This window comes from Pogoniulus pusillus, chromosome 26, assembly GCF_015220805.1.
Source record: "Pogoniulus pusillus isolate bPogPus1 chromosome 26, bPogPus1.pri, whole genome shotgun sequence".
In the NCBI taxonomy this organism is placed as follows: Eukaryota; Metazoa; Chordata; class Aves; order Piciformes; family Lybiidae; genus Pogoniulus; species Pogoniulus pusillus.
In genome coordinates this window covers 11,527,829-11,548,216 of record NC_087289.1, presented here as the reverse complement: position 1 = coordinate 11,548,216, position 20,388 = coordinate 11,527,829, and the positions used below count along the sequence as shown (strand labels likewise).

Below are 20,388 nucleotides of genomic sequence, written 5' to 3'. Positions count from 1 at the left end.
TTTCCTTTTCAATTTTCTGTTGTAAAAGACCTGACTGATGTCACTGCAGATTGTCTTGGGCCCTGTAAACAAGGCCAGCCCTGGCCACAGCTCTGCTAACACCTGGGAGGATCAGCCTCTAGCAGCCTCTTGCCAGCTCTGTACACAAGCAGCACTGTGGTACAGTGCTCCAGCACCATGCTGTGCACTGAGAAGGCTGTTTTGGAGATTGGTAATATAACTCTGAGTTTCTGTGACAGGGGTGAAGAACTCCAAAGAACTTGAAAGTAGGTGAAGGAGGAGAGAAAAAACCATTTCTCATATCTAACAGCATCAGCATGGGGTCAGACATTATTACTCATGGCTTTCCCAGCCCAGCCTGCTGCTACATAATGGCTTTAGGTTTTTATTGAGTTTGAAAAGAGCCAGGTGTAGATTAGCTTCTCGTTTTAATGCTGAAGTTGCAGTTGTGTAAGCCTGTGGTGGTGGTGAGGGCTGAGGAATTAACTGCTGCTCATCGTGTCCCCAGCCGTGGAGCAGCATTTGCTGGCAGGGCTGAGTGCCAGGGCATGGGGTAAAACCAGCACATCAGCTTGGGTAAATTTGGATAGTGGGACCCTTGTTATCACAAATGTGCTGTGACCTCTTCCCTGCCTCTGTTTTCTGTGCCTTGACCACCTCAACACAAAGGGCAACTTCTTTACTGGAAGGGTCACAGAGAACTGGCATAGGCTCCCCAGGGAGGTTGTGGAGACTCCTTCTCTGGAGACTTTCAAGGCCTGCCTGGATGTGTTCCTGTGTGATCTGTGTTAGATAGGATTGTCCTGCTCTGGACTCGATGATCTCCTTGGGTTCCTTCCAACCCCTAATATCCTATCACCCTGTGACCAAATCACAATGGAGCAGTGTCTGTGTCCCTGCAGTAAGCCCCTGCCAAGGGGCTCAGAGAAGGGGCTCTATTCCCCCTGTGTTCCCATTTTGCTTGTGCTGCAGACCAGAAGGTGCAGCACATACAGCAAACACAGGCAAAATGAATCTCTGTCCCAAAGAGACCTTTGCAGTTGGCCTTCACAGTCCCTGCAGTGTGGCACAACTGTCCCATGCATAGGACATGTACCCACATGGGAGTGCAGGAACACACACAAAGCCAAGTGATCAATGCTCCTGCATGCAACTTCCAGCTCCTCTGTTGAGGTTGCTGCAGCACTGCCTGCAGGTGAAATGTTTTCAGCACCTGGGAAGCAACTCAACACCTCAGAAAAACCCAAGTGGCTCTACAATAGTCTGGAAATGGTCCTTTGATCAAATGCTTTCACTTTTGTGTCATTCTAAACTCTGTAGAAATACAAACTGTGGGTTACAGGAGGCTTTGGGGTTTTTTTTTATTACTTCATTCAATTTTAGTCTTTTCCTGAGGTGTTTAAGTGCTCTTTCCCTGACTGTGGATTGCAGATGATACAATACTCCCTCATCACACAGACAATAGAAGATATTTAATGGGTTATTTTAAGTGCTTCAAGCAATACCTCCAGGGATTTTGAGACATCCTGTAACATATGGCTTGGCCTGGAGAAGAGAAAGACTAAGCAGGTAGGATGAGCACCAGAGGAACAGTGCTAAGTAGAGGCTGTAAACACAGCGTAAAGCGCAGCTTGGGGTCCATGTTAAACCCTCCCCTTGGCTTTGGTGTGAGATCTCTGGAGGGAGCAGACACTGAAGCAAGTAGTAAATACTTTGGAACAATTAACTTAGAGGTGCTCTCTTGCACAGGACCATAGTGCCCTTCAAGAATGACTTTTGAGCCGCCAGTAAGAAACTGATGGTTGGTGGTGAGCCCAAGACCCCCCTTGGCCTTGGCTGTCCTTCTCATCTCCACAGAACAGGTTCTCCCTGGTCAGAGTCAAGCATAAGTACCCACTGTAGCACAAACAATGCAAAATCACATTAAGGAAATGGAATGTGGCATTAGTCATTCCTTAGGCAAGAGCTGTGCCCAAGAGGAGGCAAGCAGAGCAAGGCACCGTGCCATGGCTCCTGTGCTGTGCCAAGGCAGCCAAAGCCCAGCTCTCCCTCGCTGCTGCTGCTCAGGGGCAGCAATATGTTCACCTCCAGCAGAAGCCCTACTAGGAGAGACTGAGTGAGCTGGGATTGTTTAGCCTGGAGAAGAGGAGGCTCAGGGGTGACCTTATTGCTGTCTACAACTACCTGAGGGGTGGTTGTGGCCAGGAGGAGGTTGCTCTCTTCTCTCAGGTGGCCAGCACCAGAACAAGAGGACACAGCCTCAGGCTGCACCAGGGGAAATTTAGGCTGGAGGTGAGGAGAAAGTTCTTCACTGAGAGAGTCATTGGGCACTGGAATGGGCTGCCCGGGGAGGTGGTGGAGTCGCCATCCCTGGAGCTGTTCAAGGCAAGGTTGGACGTGGCACTTGGTGCCATGGTCTAGCCTTGAGCTCTGTGGTAAAGGGTTGGACTTGATGATCTGTGAGGTCTCTTCCAGCCCTGATGATACTGTGATACTGTGATACCACTGAGCACACTGAATCAGCTGGACTATTTCACAACGTTTTGTCAGTAGTCAGTGTCAGTTTATCCTTCCCTGCTTCCTGTCTCTCTTATCTGCAGGAATTCAGTGAAGGAATACAGTGACATGGTGGAGCAGATAAGAGGTAGGTTTTCTTAGTGACTGCATCAAGAAGGTGTCGTAGCTGGAAGGACTTGGCAAGTTCAAGCTTCCAAGATTAACAAACCCAGGTCATTATTTTGCTAAACTTGGAAGCCTTGGCTCACATTTTTGTGTTTGGATTCAATGATGGTTTCCCTGATTTATGAGGTCAATTATTAGGTCAAATTCCCTCAATTCAACCATGCAAATTCAGCAACAAGTTTTGATCCAAGCTGGACTCTGAGGTTACATTTCCACTAGTGTTCAAGAGTTTGGGGTTGTGTTCCATGATACAGGAGGTTAGTCTCTGATACCATTCAGATGCCCCTGGCATACTTTTGACCTGTGGCAGGCAGTAGTCCCAGGGTATGGTGTTGAAGTCAGAATGGGTCAACCCTTCCTGTAAGGCCATTTGCACACAAGCCTTTTGTTTTTGCAGCTTGAGAGAGTAAAGCAGTATGGGCATGGGTCAGTCTGTGCCAGCTGGGCAAAAGAACAGAGATAAAGATCCCAAGCACATTTAATTTATTAGCAGGGATGTAGCCTGATTGAATTGATGGTTTACTTACTGGGGGACTGAGGATTCTTTCAGGGTTTGGTCATTTGGAGGCAATAAATCTTTGCCTCAGTAATGACTGCTGGATTCGACCCAAAGTGAATTATCTCAGATAAGTCAAAAAGCCAAGCAAAAAAGGCCCAGAGGGCCTCTCCCAAACCAAAAGCTGTGTATGAAGGGTTATGAAGGCAGCTTCTTTTCATTGTCTTCTTTCTCTCGGTGTTCCAGGGGAATACAAGGGGCAAATGCCACAGGAAGAGAGGAAACACTTTTGTCGACAGCAAATCCACTGCTAGTCTCAAAAGGGCAACCCTCCTAACAAACTTGATGGTGTGTTCTGCCTTGGGCAGAAACTGCTGAGTGTTATGTACAGTGCTTGAACTTGATTACTTCACGTTGTGCCACTCTAATCACTCCTGAGTGTTAATGTATGTGTGTTAAGAACGGGATTAAAACTCCTCTGGGGGAGCAAAAAAGTGTTCTTTTTGATGACACGTAACATGAGTTGTCTCTTGGCAGAGACCCAGCTGAGCTGTTGGCTATGTGGACTTCTTTCAGAGTGGAGACATTGGTGGTTTGAGCCCAGATTTGATAATCATCTTTAAAAAGACAAAACATTTGTAACATCTTCAAGACCACCGTGTGACGTTTTGCTTGCTGACAGTGATGCTGCTTGCTGCAAGGAGGTTGTGGCAAGGTGAGGTTCAGTCTCTTCTCTCTAGCATCGAGATACAGTAAGAGGAAATGGCCTCAAACTCCACCAGGGGAGGTTTAGGCAGAGATGTTGAGATACTGGAATGTGTCCAGAGAAGGGCAATGAAGCTGGTGAGAGGCCTGGAGCACAGCCCTGTGAGGAGAGGCTGAGGGACCTGGGGGTGTGCAGCCTGCAGAAGAGGAGGCTCAGGGCAGAGCTCATTGCTGTCTACAGCTACCTGAAGGGAGGCTGTAGCCAGGTGGGGTTGGGCTCTTCTACCAGGCAAGCAGCAACAGAATAAGGGGACACAGTCTCAAGTTGTGCTGGGGGAGGTCTAGACTGGATGTTAGGAGGAAGTTGTTGGCAGAGAGAGTGATTGGCATTGGAATGGGCTGCCCAGGGAGGTGGTGGAGTTGCCATCCTTGGAGGTGTTCAAGCAAATCCTGGATGAGGCACTTAGTGCCATGGTCTAGTTGCTTGGCCAGGGCTGGGTGCTAGGTTGGACTGGCTGATCTTGGAGCTCTCTTCCAACCTGGTTGGTTCTATGAAATGTCTTTACTGAAAAGGTGGTAAGGCATTGGAATAGCTTGCCCAGGAAGGGCCTAGAGAACAAATCTTATGAGGAATGACTGAGAGAGCTGGGGATGAGTGCTTAGTTAGAGGAAGAGAAGGCTGAGGGCAGACCTCATTGCTGTCTACAACTACCTGAAGGGACACTGTGGAGAGGCTGCTGCTGGTCTCTTCTCACAGGTAATTGGAGACAGAACAAGGGGCAATGGCCTCAAGCTGAGGTTGGGGAGGTTTAGATTGGATATCAAGAAAATTTTTTTCATGCAGAGAGTGGTCAGGGACTGAAATGAGCTGCTCAGGGAGGTGGTGCAGTCACCCACCCCAGATGTGTTTAAGGGTGGTTTGGATGTGTTTCTTAGGACTATGGTTTAAGGTGAATCTTGTAGAGTAGAGTTGTAGGTTGGACTTGATGATCCTGAGGGGCTTTGCCAACCTGGACGTTTCTGTGATTCAATGTCCCTGGAAGGTGCTAAACAAACTTGTAGACATGGCACTTTGAGACATGGTCTTATGGCCATGATGTTTTTAGGTCAACAGTTGGACTTGATGGTCTCAGAGGTCTTTTCCAGCTGAAACAATCTATGATTCTAAGGCAACACCAAGTTACTTGGGGCTTCCTCTCTGCTGGTTCTTAATTTATAGTAGGGAAGAGTCTCCCTTGTTAGGGAAGGTGAGAAACTGCTTTGAAAACGGATTTAAGTAAGGCGGCTGTTGTTCCAGCAGTCACAAAGAGAGCATGAAGGCACATGAACTGTGACCATGAGAAGCAGGACAACACAAGCAGTGTGGCCATGCCAAAGCTCAAAGGAAATGCGAGGGCAGAGTAAGAACCCACTCTGGTTCAGCCCTCTGCCTCTGACGGTCGTGTTTGCATGGATAAATGAGTCAGGCTTTGTTTCAAAGGCACTTCATGTTGTCAGTGCATTTTCCCAAACAAGAAAATCTGTAGGGAAGTGTCAAAGGCAGTAATCATCCTTGAAAGGAATCCTGCTTCGTTTACTGAATGACCTTCACAGTGGCTTTGGCCAGATAGGCTGCTAAGAGGATGTGTGACCAGTAGGATCAATTAAGAGCTGAGTCACTGGGCACATCTAGGTACCTGAATCACTCCATGAGTCATGTCTATTCCAAGCTGTTTCTGTAGGAATCCCTGGAGTTCCTGCCAATGCCAGGCAGATGTCTGGAGCAGGTGAGATGCACTGTCCTCAGGAAGTGCTACCATCCCTCTTTGGCTGTGAAGAAACTGGAGAGGTCTTAGCCTAGACAGGAACCTTTCAGGCAACCACATTTCATTGTGTTACGACATGGAAGTGCCCTGAAATGGATGGACTTGGCAGTGCTGGGATTGTGGTTGGACACAATGATCTTAAAGGCCCAACATAACAGTTCTGTGATTCTGTGGCTGCATCTACCCTTTGCCAAGGCAGAGATGAAGCCAATGACAGGGCTGGGAGCAATGTCTGGGACAAAATGTACCAAAGTCAGAAGACCACCCAGTGTTAATCTACTGATGGAGAACTACCCCAGTAGAAGCACCTCCTCTTTCAAATGCTCTGACAATGGTACATTTTATGACTTCTGCCCTTGGTAAACTGCCAGCTGAACATAAGTATGACCTACAACAGCTCTGCTAATCCCTGCTTTTGTAGCTGTGCTGCAGCTCAGCATGCAATGATTAGGTGTAGCCTGGCAGGAAGGTGTGCCAGCAGCATTAACACGAGCTGCTCAGCTACTGCAGGGAATTGGGTTGTTTTCCCAATGGGGGGTTGCAACTTTATACTAAAATTTAATGTCTAGAAAATAAGTGATTTGTGCTTTTGATCCAAGTATCTCCATGCAGGTAAGGTTTGTGCTGTAAATATTGGTAAGGTTGAGCCCTTTGGTAGATTAATGCACGAAGGGGCTCAGAGGCTTTAGTGCCCTTTGGTGGAGTTATTGCTTCCATAGAATCACCATAGAATCAACCAAGTTGGAAGAGAGCTCCAAGATCATCCAGTCCAACCTAGCACCCAGCCCTGTCCAATCAACCAGACCATGGCACTAAGTGCCTCATCCAGGATTTGCTTGAACACCTCCAGGGATGGAGACTCCACCACCTCCCTGGGCAGCCCATTCCAATGCCAATCACTCTCTCTGTGAAGAACTTCCTCCTAACATCCAGCCTAGACCTCCCCTGCCCCAACTTGAGACTGTGTCCCTTGTTCTGTTGCTGGGTGCCTGGCAGAAGAAACCAACCCCACCTGGCTACAGCCTCCCTTCAGGTAGTTGTAGACAGCAATGAGGTCTGCCCTGAGCCTCCTCTTCTGCAGGCTGCACACCCCCAGCTCCCTCAGCCTCTCCTCGCAGGGCTGTGCCCCAGGCCCCTCACCAGCCTTGTTGCCCTTCTCTGGACATGTTCAGTATCTCAACATCTCTCTTGAATTGAGGAGCCCAGAACTGGACACAGCACTCAAGGTGTGGCCATGACTTGGTCACCACTGCTGTGTGGGCACACATGGTTGCTTCTAGTTGGTTTATGATCCAGACCAGAGAGCAAGCACTTCTTGTAAGTCTGACTGTGTCTGGGAACGTTCTGTGCTCAAAGTCTGTAGGAATGTGTCTTCTTGGATAACTAGAGGTTGGAGCTGCTGGGCATTAGACTTGTATAGGGCTGCTCTAAGAGTGTGAAAAGTTGCCAGAGCCTGCTCAGAGGATAAGCCAAAGGTCTTTAGAGTAGTGTGGAACTGAACATGAAGTTCCTGGCATCTTTGTTGTCCTCCAAACCCAGATTATTGTTTTCCTGTCTGTTTAGAGGAGTTTTATGAGTTCAGGACAAAATGAGGTGCTCATCCCAGCCTGTAGCTGCCTTCTTTTCATATGAGTCATTTGCTTTGGCATTAGATTTAGCCTGCAGGTCAGGCTGCAGTATGGAGTAGATTCAGAGATTTATAGATTCATTAGAACAGTTTGGGTTGGAATAGACCTTAAAATGGTCACAGGCAGAAATCCTCTACCAGACCAGACTGCTCAAGACCTCATTTACACTGGCCCTGAACACCTTCAGGGAGAGGGCATCCATGACCTCCCTGGGCAATCTGTCCCAGTGTCTCACCACCCTCACTGCAAATCATTTCTTCCTAATATCCAGCCTAAATCTGTGCTCCTCAAGCTTAAAGCTGTTCATAGGTAGCCTCACCAGGAAGAAATCAGCAGTCAGTGCAAACCCAGAGCCCTTGCAAGCAGCTGCTGAGTAGCCCACTGGGCTAGTTTGCAGTGTCAGCATCACTAAAACTCCGAGGCAGCATCTAAAGCTCCAAATAACCTCCAATCACATTTTTCCCAGATGAGTGAAGGGTGCTGGCTGGGGTCACAGCTTTGTTTTATGGATGCTGTCCTGTCAGCCAGTTCCTTGTGGTTTTCTTTAATCAAGAAACAAGCAGCTCAAGAGAAGGGTGGAGGAGACTTGCCAGGCATAACAGTGTTGGTTTAGTTTCCTTCTGTGGAACCACTTCTGTGCTCGTTTTTCATTGAAAATTTATTTCCATTTCATCTTCCCAAAACACAAATCTCTCTTTCTGAAGATGTGCCAGGACAACAACAACAACAAAAAAGAACACTGGAAGGCCACAGCAATGTCACATATGGACTTCATGGACCATTTACAATGGAGTTATCCATGACAGCATTCAGAATGGCCTTGTAGGAGCTAGACTGGATTTGCAAGGGCTGGTGTCCTTTCAGCTACATGATACCCTCCCTGCTGGTCAGCAGAGCAATCAGGTTTTAGTTGTAGTCCCACATCAGGCAAAGCTGGATAGGGTGTTCAATGCCTAATACTGGAAACCAGCTCTTCTTTCAGGAACTGGGAGGTGATTGTCCCCTTGTGCTCTGCTCTGGTGAGGCCATACCTGGAGTATTGTGGTCAGGTTTGGGCACCATAAAAGAGGAGAGATGTGGAGATGCTGGAGCAGGTCCAGAGGAGGGCAACGAAGCTGGGGAAGGTACTGGAGAATAAATCTTATGAGGAGCAACTGATGGAGCTGGGGACCTTGAGTCTGAAAGGACATCATGGAGAGGTTGGTGCTGGTCTCTTCTCACAGGTAAATAGTGATAGAACATGAGGGAATGGCCTCAAGCTGAGGCTGGGGAGGTTTAGACAGGACATTAGAAAAAAAAAGTTTTTCACAGGGAGAGAGGTCAGGGACTGGAAGGAGCTGCCCAGGGAGGTGGTGGAGTCGCCCACCCTGGATGTGCTTAGGAGTGGTTTGGGTGTGGTGCTCAGGGATATGGTTTAAGGTGAATCTTGTAGAGTAGGGTGCTAGGTTAGGCTTGGTGATCCTGAGGGGCTTTTCCAAACAGCATATTTCTGTGATTCATGACTTCAGGAAAAACTTCCTGGTTGTAATGTCTGGCAAAGAAGCTTGGGAAGTGTCTCTGTGTGGTGGGTCTTCGTGGCTCATGGGGACAGCAAATCTCACCTCCAAGAGGGTGAGCTGCTCTTTTGTCTCCACAAGAGACTCTTACAATGCTTAGGGGAAAGAGTGAGGACATACATGTCTGCATCTCACTGTCTTTTTGCTTCCCTCCACCATTGCTCTGTGTGGTGGTTGCTGCTGGGAGGAGTTGAGGCATGCCAAGAGACCTGAAACACTCCAGCTCAAAGTAGGGGTGAGGAAAGCTGGAAGCCCAAATTGTCTCTGCTGTTAAAGCTGCCTTTTGTACAGTCTGACTTAAGTCCTCGCTCCTCCAACCTCCATCTGTGGGGTAAACAAGAGGTGGTGTAGTTGGGCATGCAGTCCAGAACAACTTTCTAATACTCCAAATGCTCCCAAACAGCAAAACTCTCCACAGCAGCCACTCAAACAGAACATTAATTGGAAACAAAGATCTTAAAATACACCGAGGACAGATTTAACTTGGGAAGGGTCTTCTGCACTTACTGGAAGCAGCACAAAAATGCTGTGGTGTTGAGTCTAGCTTCACTGGGCAGCAGCTTGAGCCCCAGCTTTCTGAGTGACCCTGTTCTCACTGTTAGCACCATGAGGGTGAATGAGCAATTTAAGTGAGCCCTTTCTGAAGTCCTTTTGCTGGCTGGGTTCTCTGTTCACTCAGGACAAGGACAATCATCTGCTGCCAGCCTCCCAGCCCTTACCTGATGGCCATATCAGTCAGAAGAAGGAAATCCACTCTGTGCTGAATACCTTTCAGAGGAAAGCTACTTTTTCAGATCCTGCTTTCCCTGTGGCTTCCTATATTTTGCTCCAACTCCAGTGGTAGCACTCAAAGTGCTGCTGTGATCCCTGTCCATTGCAGGAGGGACTAAATTCTGTGTTAGTCTTCATCTGTGGCAGGCTGGAGCAGCCAGGAGCAGTGCAGACATAAAGTGGGGAGTGAGCCCTGCACCTTCCCTCTGGAAGTGCTAAGGGGGCAAAGCAAAATCCAAAATGTAAGCCCTTTGGATAAAGCTGGGAAGGGTGAGATGAATTAGTTTGGAGCCTTGAACTCTTCTAATGGGAACTCAAATGTTGCAGTATCAGGAAGGAGTATTGCACAAGCTGCAGTAAACTGGAGGTTAAATGCTCTGCAAGGCTGAGGTGGCACATACTGCATTGCCAAGGCTAGGGCTGTGCTGGCCACTAGACAAGTAACAGGTGTTCTTCATTAACCCCTCTGCCTTCCCTAAGGGGAAGAGACAGGGAATAAGGGAGAAACACTGATAGGTTAGAAAGTAAAACTAAGCAGCTTTAATGAAAGGGACAACAAAGTGGATGCAAAAAGGCACAAATCCACTATCAAACCCAGCCCCCTGATAGCAACATCACCACTGATGCTGTGGGCAGCCTCAGACTGGGCTCAGCAGCACACGGGAATCAGATTCAGGAGCTGGATTCTGGAGCTAGATTCTGGAATGCGCAGATTTGGATTGAAAGCAGAAGGGAATGAGTCCTCCTTGGGCGCTGGCCATTGAAGAAAGGGCTTGACCATGGTGATCCCTCAGCTTTATCCTGAAGATGTAGCCCATGAAATACACTCCCTCCTTGGTCAGTTTATGGTCACCTGTCTGCTCCTTCCCACAGGTGCCACATCTGACTTCCTTCTCACCAGTGTGGTGCACAAGATGTGGCAGCGCCCTTGGTCTGACCAGGAGCAAGCCTAAGCCAGAGCCTTTCTGCTCCTCAGTCCTTGTCAGGAACTCTCTCCATTAGCATTTTCACTGCTAGAAGCAACCCCTGGCTGTGCAAACCTGCCCTGAACTTAGAGTCATAGAATCAACCAGCTTGGAAGAGAGCTCCAAGATCATCCAGTCCAACCTAGCACCCAGCCCTAGACAATCAGCTAGACCATGTCTCTAAGCACCCCATCCAGGCTTTTCTTGAACACCTCCAAGGATGGCAACTCCACCACCTCCCTGGGCAGCCCATTCCAATGCCAATCATTCTCTCTGGCAACAACTTCCTCCTAGCATCCAGCCTAGACATCCCCAGGGACAACTTGAGACTGTGTCCTTGTGTTCTGTTGCTGCTTGCCTGGGAGCAGGTGAGACCAACCCCACCTGGCTACAGCCTCCCTTCAGGTAGTCGTAGACAGCAATGAGGTCACTCCTGAGCCTCCTCTTCTCCAGGCTAAACAACCCCAGCTCCCTTAGCCTCTCCTCACAGGCCTTGTGTTCAACTTCAGGAAGTGCCCTCACTCAGCAGAGACTGAGCTGAGAAGTCATGTCCCTGACCAGAATTAGTTCTGTTCTAGCTCACACTCGGACATGTATCCAGCTGAATTAACTTGGCGCAGAGGTGACCGCTTGCAAATACTCCCCTCACCACCATTCAGATCAGGACACCAGGGCTAAGGACACATCCAATGCCTTGTGTCTTCTCTTGCAAACTGCCTCTCTAGACAATAAGCCAGGCCATTCATCCCACCCTTCTGGCACCAGCTCTGCAGGCAGATACCAGGTCGCACAGCCTGCCCTGCTCCGCATCCCATGCCCCAAACTGGGAGGCTGTTTTGTGCGCGACGCCTCCCGCAGCTGGCCTGTGCCCATTTGGTGCTAGACAAACACTGGCAGCTTTGTTCCTTGTTTGCTCGGCTGCAGGGATCCTCAGCATCCTGGTGTGAATGGAGTATTGTGGCTCCTCGCTAGCAGAAATGTAAATAGCAAGGAACTTTGGTGTGTGTCCATGACCTGAAGGTGTCTGCTTCCATCGGGTGAATCCCCTGACGTGGTAAAAGGAACATTGCTATGGGAACCCTATCTAACAGGAAAGGCAGCACCAGCCTGCATGGAAACAGCTAGGCAGTGAGGAGATTTTACTCTCACTTGGCACAGAATTGTCTTCATGGGGAAAATTATAGAATCAACCAGGTTGGAAGAGAGCTCCAAGCTCATCCAGTCCAACCTAGCACCCAGCCCTGTCCAATCAACCAGACCATGGCACTAAGTGCCTCAGCCAGGCTTTGCTTGAACACCTCCAGGGATGGAGACTCCACCACCTCCCTGGGCAGCCCATTCCAATGGCAAATCAAATGTAGACCTGGGCTAAGCGTTTGTGTGTGTGAGTGACCGTGGCTCAGGCTGAACTGGGAGGATCCCCTTTGGTTATCTTGGAAGTGCAAATGAATGTTTCTTTCTCTTGTACATTCATAGAATCACAGAATTAACCAGGTTGGGAGAGACCTCGAAGATCATCCAGTCCAACCTAGCACCTAGCCTCTCTAATTAACTAAACCACAGCACTAAGTGTCTCATTCAGCCTCCTCTTAAACACTTCCACCAGCTTTGCATTTCATAGAATCACAGAATCAACCAGGTTGGAAGAGAGCTCCAAGATCATCCAGTCCAACCTAGCACCCAGCCCTGTCCAATCAACCAGACCATGGCACTAAGTGCCTCAGCCAGGCTTTTCTTGGACACCTCCAGGGACAGTGACTCCACCACCTCCCTGGGCAGCCCATTCAATGCTGTGACCCCATCCTCAGGATTTACTAAGTTGAATGTGCTGCCCAGGGGCTTGTGGAGCCTCCCTCTCTGGAGACATTCATGACCTCCCTGGATGTATTCCTGTGTGATCTGGTATAGGTGATCCTGCTCTGTCAGGGTGGATGGACTGGATGAGCTTTCAAGGTCCCTTCCAGCCCCTACCATTCTGTCATTTATCTGACTAATGTGAAGTGTCTACTCAGGAGTGAGACAACTACTGAATACTGAATTGCTGCATTTATAAATGTTTATAAACATCTGAGGGCTGGGGGTCAGGAAGGAGGGGACAGGCTCTGCTCACTTGTTCCCTAAGATAAAACAAGGAGCAATGGATAGAAGCTGCAGCTCAGGAGGTTCCACCTCAACACAAGGGGGAACTTCTTGACTGTAAGGGTCACAGAGCACTGGCACAGGCTCCCCCGAGAGGTTGTGGAGTCTCCTTCTCTGGAGCCATTCAAGGCCTGTCTGGATGTGTTCCTGTGTGCCCTGAGCTAGACTGTGTGGTCCTGCTCTGGCAGGGGGGGTGGACTCAATGACCTTCTTGGGTCCCTTCCAGCCCCTGACATCCTGTGATCCTGTGATGAAGCCCTCAAGGGAAAATCCTTTCCAGTAACATATTTGTGGACACCTGCTGCAGCCAAGGAGCCACCTTAATGTCCTAAGAGCAGAGCCAGCAGTGTGGGTCCCCTCTTGGTCACCCCTAGCAGTGAGTGTCTCATCAGCAGCTGCCATAGTTTTGGCTGGAACAGGCAAGTAGAGAGTTCAGCAGCTGGATGTGATCCTGTTTGTCTTTAAATCACCAGGTCTATTTGCTTTGCACAAATCCTCTAGGGGCAGCAATGGTGCCCAGATGAACACATGCCTGCTGGTGGGTCCCTGGCGGGCACCCTCTGCCTTGACTGGAGCTCTGCTCAATCATCACATCTCGCAGCTAGCATTTGTGCCAGCACTGCATCATGAAAGGGTTTATTGATTTACCAAGAGGATGTGCTGATAAGAGCCCGGAGATAACAGGCAATAAAGCAATAATAACAATGTGTTGCAATATATTAGCAAATATTCTGTACTCTGAAATAGTTTTCCTTTCTCTTAGACTGAAAGGAACTGGGTAGAGGAATAGATCTCATTTTGGTTTACTCAGGCATACACTGAATATTGTGTGCTTAACAAATTTAAGGAAGAGCTTATGATGAACTTGAATGATGGCTGAACAGAATCCATGTGCCCTGCATGCTGGTCCAGGCTGCTGTTGAGAAATAAGCTCTCATTACGATTTTGGAGGGATCACAGGATATTAGGGGTTGGAGGGGACCCAAGGAGATCACTGAGTCCAACCTCCCTGCCAGAGCAGGACCACACAATCTAGCTCAGGGCACACAGGAACACATCCAGACAGGCCTTGAAAGTCTCCAGAGATGGAGACTCCACAACCACTCTGGGGAGCCTGTGCCAGTGCTCTGGGACCCTTACAGTCAAGAAGTTCCCCCTTGAGATGAGGTGGAGCCTCCTGAGCTGCAGCCTACAGCCACTTCTCCTTGTCCTATCCCAGGGAGCAAGAGAGCAGAGCCTGTCCCCAGACATCAGATGTTTATAGACATTTATTACATCCCCTCTCAGTCTTCTTTTCTCCAGACTAAGCAGCCCCAGGGCCCTCAGCCTCTTCTCATAAGCCATGCCCTCCAGTCCCCTAATCATCCTCGTAGCCCTCCACTGGACCCTCTCTAGCAGATCCCTGTCCCTCTTAAACTGGGAAGCCTAAAACTGAATGCAGCATTCAAGATGAGGTCTCACCAGGGCAGAATAGAGAGGAAGGAGAACCTCCCTTGTGATCTGCTGGACACACTCTTCTTTATACACCCCAAGATCCCATTGGCCTTCTTGGCCACAAGGGCACATTGCTGTCCCATAGTTAACTTGTAACCCATCAGGACTCCCAGGTCCCTTTCCACTGAGTCACTCTAACATATAGGATGCAAATAAAGAGGAAAAGATGATCCCCCCTTATTCCTTAAATACTTCTAAATTCATTACACTCTAAAGACAACTCATTGTTTGCCCTGGAACAGAGTAGTGATGGCTGAAACCCACATAGGCTTGCTTTCCTAAGCTGAAGAACTAACCATCAATGCAGTCTGTGCACTGCTGCTGCACAGGCTGTTATGCAGCAGTGGGTAAGATGTTTCTGTCTCATTGTAAAACAGTAGTATAGTTTCCAAGGGCAACGTTTCTGTCAGGAGTTGCAAATATTTTTTCCAAGCAAGTATTTTGTCTGCAAAGGAAACCCTTGTAGAGGCAACCATTAAGATCTATGTGCTGCACAAGCCCTACAAGGAGAGGCTGAGGGAGCTGGGATTGGTTAGCCTGGAGAAGAGGAGGCTCAGGGGTGACCTTATTGCTGTCTACAACTACCTGAGGGGTGGTTGTGGCCAGGAGGAGGTTGCTCTCTTCTCTCAGGTGGCCAGCACCAGAACAAGAGGACACAGCCTCAGGCTGCACCAGGGGAAATTTAGGCTGGAGGTGAGGAGAAAGTTCTTCACTGAGAGAGTCATTGGACACTGGAATGGGCTGCCCGGGGAGGTGGTGGAGTCGCCGTCCCTGGAGCTGTTCAAGGCAGGATTGGACGTGGCACTTGGTGCTATGGTCTGGCCTTGAGCTCTGTGGTAAAGGGTTGGACTTGATGATCTGTGAGGTCTCTTCCAACCTTGATGATACTGTGATACTGTGATACTTATTTTGCATACTATTAGCTCAGTCACCACTGTCAGTGTGCTCAGATTATTTGATTGCAATTAGTTCCTTTAATATAGGGCAAGGTTTGGTAGGACTGAATAGAAACTTTGCTTGACTGTTAGAAGGTGCTGGAGCACCTCCCCTATGGGGACAAGCTATGAGAGATTGGGTTGTTCAGCCTGGAGAAAAGAAGGCTCTGGGGGGATCTTTTAGCAGCCCAGACCTGAAGTACAGTAGAGAATCTGCACCTGAAGAGGTCTGCAAGAAAGCCAGGAAGAGACTTTTGATAGGGGCTTGTTGTGGTAGCAAGAGAGGAAATCAAGGCCACAGCTTGTGTGCTGTGTCCAGTTCTGGGCCTCTCAATTCAAGAGAGATGTTGAGGTGCTGGAATGTGTCCAGAGAAGGGCAACAAAGCTGGTGAGTGGCTTGGAGCACAAACCCTATGAGGAGAGGCTGAGGGAGCTGGGGGTGTGCAGCCTGGAGAAGAGGAGGCTCAGGGCAGACCTCATTGGTGTCTACAACTACCTGAAGGGAGGCTGTAGCCAGGTGGGTTTGGGCTCTTCTGCCAGGCACCCAGCAACAGAACAAGGGGACACAGGCTCAAGCTGTGCTGGGGGAGGTCTAGGCTGGATGTTAGGAAGTTTTTGCCAGAGAGAGTGACTGGCATTGGAATGGGCTGCCCAGGGAGCTGGTGGAGTCGCTGTCCCTGGAGGTGTTCGAGCAAAGCCTGGATGAGGCACTTAGTGCCATGGTCTAGCTGATTGTCTAGGGCTGGGTGCTAGGTTGGACTGGATGATCTTGGAGGTCTCTTCCAACCTGCTTGATTCTGTGATTCTAAGGGGAGAGGCAGCTCACTGGGAATGTTGAATTCCTGGGCATAAAAGGATTGCAAACCATGTTTTGGTCCTGCAGTGCTAGGTCAAACTGAAGTCATGCTCCTGCCGTAGCCCCTGCCCAGCTAGATATGAATCATTAGCACAAACCCAATTTCCTAATTATCTTCCCACTGCAGAGTAATGCAATGAATTCTGTCATTTTATCCTGCTTTATTTCCACGTCCTCTGTTTTCTCCAGGGATGGGCTCTGTTGTCCTCTGAGGTTATTTCTGACCTGACCTTTGGGCAGCAGGAAAGGTGGTGGTGTGTGGATGAATTCCTCACCAGCTGCTTTCCCAAATTCCCAGGCAAGTCTCACTGGGGAGGTGTAAACTTGTGCAGGTGCTGGATGGGCTCTAGCAAAGCAAACAGTCTGCCTTGGTGCTTGAATTGTTCTCCATGGCAGGTAATAGGAGCACTTTGGCAGCTGCTCTGCCATGCCATGCTGTAGATATTTTGAGGTGGTTTATATAAAACAGATTAAAACCAAATGAAAACAAAAAAAAAAACCCACCCCAAACCACTGTGGTGGTTTGGGTGTTACCTGCTCCCCTCACTCCTAGGAAATCATTCAGACTAGACTTGGCCAAGCTGGAAATTAGAACAGAGCTTTATATTTACAGCTTAGCACAATATACAAGCAGATATTTACATTATCTACAGATATAGGCAGAAATAGACAAGTTAAAAAGTAATGCAGAAACACAACAGCCCTCCCAGAAACCAGAGTCCCCAGGAGGGGCTCCCAACCACCCTTCCACCCCTCTACCTTATCCCAGACTTTGCCTTTTGTTCAAGGTGAGTTTAGGGGGTTAGAAAGCAGACAGCTTAGTTACACAGACAGCAGGTTAGAGAGAGAAGGGAGGCAGCCAAAGCCAGAGAGCAACTCTGTTATCTATGTTTGTGTTCTTGGTTTTTATACATCCCAGCAAGCCTATGAGTGCAGCAGACATCACCACTGGTGCCTTTTCACAACCTATCATCTAACTCCTCTCACTAAAATATCCCAGCTAGGCTCAAGCTGGCACACCTACCAAACAACCCAAATGAACAAAAAACACCAAACCAAACCCACCACAGAGTTCAAACTGATGAAGAGGTTCCTGAAAAGCCTCTGTGTTAAAGGATATTTATTTCAGTACCTGCAGACACTGGAAAGGTTAATTAATGGAATCTGTGACAAAAGCTGAGGCAAGAAAGTGTTCTAGCAGGACTCTCTGTCAGTCCTCACACTCCTGTAGCTGAGGCTTCTTGTGCTACCTTGGTTAGGTTCAAACCCACATCCTCTCTATAGGAAAAACAAAGGGTGAGACCTTGAACTTGTGTGATGGGGAGGAAGGAATGCACCATTGCCCTTGCCTGCCCATGGGCAAGCTGTGGGCCAGCGTGGGTCTCCAGCCAGGTTTCCAGCAGATGACCCTGGTCTGTCTGGGGAGGAAGATGAATGTGCTGACACCATCCCGGGAGGGGAAGCATGGGAGAGTTCCCAGCTCCACTTAGTGGGCAAAGCATAAACAACATGTAACAGCTCAGCAACCGCTGAAGCCAAGTGAATAGTGAGTTTAAAACCTTAATGCATAGCAGAAGGCTTTATTTGGCCTTGAAAGACCACCCTGAAGCCCTGTGAGCCCAAAGCAAGACCCACAACAAGTGTCACCACAGGGATGCTTCTCAGCATCTGAGTTTCATTCTGTGCTACAGAGGGATGTGGTGGAGTGGTCATGTTCCTGCTCAGGCAGGTATTACTTAACTCTAATGTATTTTGCTTCTAAGCTCCTGTAAAACAACCCCACAATGAGCATCAGGAAACATGTCTCCTGAAGGCAAGGCTTCATCCTGGCAGCACAGGTCAGCCTACCTAGCAGTAAGGCAATCTCCAAGAAGCAAGAAGGAGGTTTGTTGATAGCCCTGGTCCTTCAGGCTGCAGTGGAGGCCACAGAGGGCTCAGAGCCAGGAGAAAAGAAAAACCATGTGCCATCATCTTCTCTGCTTGCAGGTCTGTCAGCAGCTCTGTTGATGGCTAAAGGACAGTTAAGTCATTGACACTGGCTGGATGCTGTACATCTTCCCCAAATCACTGGCTGCATTATCTAGTGCTCCAGTGCTTGGCATTTCATCAAGCAAAGCCTTTTAAGGATATGACTTAATGAAAATTATACCCCAGCCTGGTTGGAGTTCTCCCCAGAGGGCATCCAGCAGCAGCACTTCATGTGAGAACAGCAGTCCCAGACCCCCATCCTCTGCTGGTGACCAGGTCCAGTTAAGATGGTAAGTCAGAAAACTGACAGAAACCATACAAATGCAGCACATTTGGAGGGACCAGTTGCTATTGCATGTTTTCCTGCACTCCACAAGGATTTGGGGGGTGTTTCCTACGCTCCCACAGAGAGATCTTGTTATTGAACTATCCCTTGCATCAGAAACAAAAAATCCTGCTTGCAGGATCTGGGGATTGCTTGCACAGACAGGATGGCTCTCATGGCATGTAATCACAGAGTGTCAGGGGCTGGAAGGGACCTCCAAAGCTCATCCAGTCCAACCCCCCTGCCAGAGCAGCATCACCTAGAGCAAATCACACAGGAACATGTCCAGGTGGGTTTGGAATATCTCCAGAGAGAGTCCAACCCTTAACCCAGCACTACCAAGTCACCACTAAACCATGTCCCTCAGCACCACGTCTCCAGGGTTGGTGATTCCACCACATCCTTGGGCAGCCTGTTCCAGGGTTAGACAACCATTTTCAGGGAAGATATCTTTCCTAAAGGCTAACCTAAACCTCTGGTGCAACTTGAGCCCATTTCCTCTTGCCTTATTGCTTGTTGCTGTACTCAGCACTGGTGAGCCCACACCTCGAGTACTGTGTCCAGTTTGGGTCACCACAGTAAAGGAGGGACACTGAGGTGCTGGAGCAGGTGCAGAGAAGGGCAACGAGGCTGGGGAGAGGTCTGGAGCACATGGCCTATGAGGAGTGGGTGAAGGAGCTGGGGGAGTTTAGTCTGGAGAAGAGGAGGCTGAGAAGGGACCTTATGGCCCTCTACAACTACCTGAAAGGTTGTAGTGGGGCTGAAGCTGGTCTCTTCATCTGAATTACTAATGACAGGACAAGAGGAAATGGCCTCAAGTTGCATCAGGGGAGGTTTAGGTTGGATGTTGGGAGGAAGTTCTTTCCTGAGCGGGTGATCAGGTACTGGAACAGGCTGCCCAGGGAGGTGGTGGAGTCCCCATCCCTGGAGGTGTTTAAAAAGAGAGTGGATGTGGTGCTTGAGGCTATGGTATTGTGCTGAAGGATGCTGGGGTGAAGGTTGGGCTGGCTGATCCTGGTGGTCCTTTCCAACCATAGTGATTCACAGTGCTTAGATGTTGTGCTGAGGGATTTGGTTTAGTCAAGGACTTGTCAGTGTGAAACTAATGATTGAAGTCAATGACCTTGGAGGTCTTTTCCAATCTAAGACATTCTGTGACTTGGGAGAAGAGATCACAGAACCACAGCATTTCTTAGATTGGAAAAGACCTCCAAGATCATAGAGTCCAAAAAAAAAAGAAATAACCATTCTATGATTCTATGGACATCAGCTCATGGTGCTAGCAAAATAGGCTTCAGAGTGTGTCTGCCTGAGCTCCTTTTTCAGCCTTATCCCAAGTTGTTTGAGTTTTACTGATTTCATCCTTGGGAAAGTCTCTTGGCATTCTTGGCAGCATTCATTCCAGTCTGGCCCAGTTTGTTTATCATTGCAAGGAGCCCAACCACCACCTGGCTCTGACCTTCTTTCAGGGAGTTGCCATCCAGCAGATGAGCCCAGGCTGAACAGAGGAGGTAGCTCCTGGTTCACTCTGCTGTAGAGGGAGAGAGGACCCCCATTGAAAGGTGTGGCTTTGAGGATAGTGGGGCTCACCAGTATTCCCTGTGCACTTCCAGCCTCCTGGGCTGGACTCTGCTGCCTTCTCCAGCCCCGTGGCACTGGAGGAAAGTTTGCTTTTCCCTGTCACTGTTTGGGTGGCTGGCTGAGCCTGCAAAATCCATTTAGCTGCTGTGCATCTGCCAGCGCTCTGCTCCACAGAGACATTATTACATTAAGCTGCAGATCGGGGAGATTGCAGTAATATTTTTACACTAAAAGATGCCTTGTCCCAAGATGCCCTTGATGGCAGGGGACCAACAACCCCCATGCATATTTATCTCCTGCCCTAATTACCTCTGGGCCGAGCAGCAGCGTTTGCAGCCGTGCACCGCTGGCGAACTCGGGCTTTTGGAAAGCAGAGCAATGCTGTGGGGCAGAGGATGACCCCAGGAGCAGGATGAGTGCTTTTTGCCTCTCTCCAAACCCATAACCTATTTTTGGAACAGTCATTCAGAGGATTACAATTG

The 20,388-nt window shown here is 49.0% G+C and overlaps 1 long non-coding RNA gene across 1 annotated transcript in view; it reads left to right on the top strand.

The window, feature by feature from the left end:
• LOC135186831 (uncharacterized) overlaps nt 1-3,638 on the top strand; it is a 46,779-nt gene extending 43,141 nt beyond the window's left edge. The window contains exons 2-3 of the long non-coding RNA XR_010307123.1: nt 2,601-2,644; nt 3,425-3,638. This is a non-coding gene — a long non-coding RNA (uncharacterized LOC135186831). The remainder of the gene's footprint in view (nt 1-2,600; nt 2,645-3,424) is intronic.
• The last annotated feature ends 16,750 nt before the right edge of the window (nt 3,639-20,388 follow it).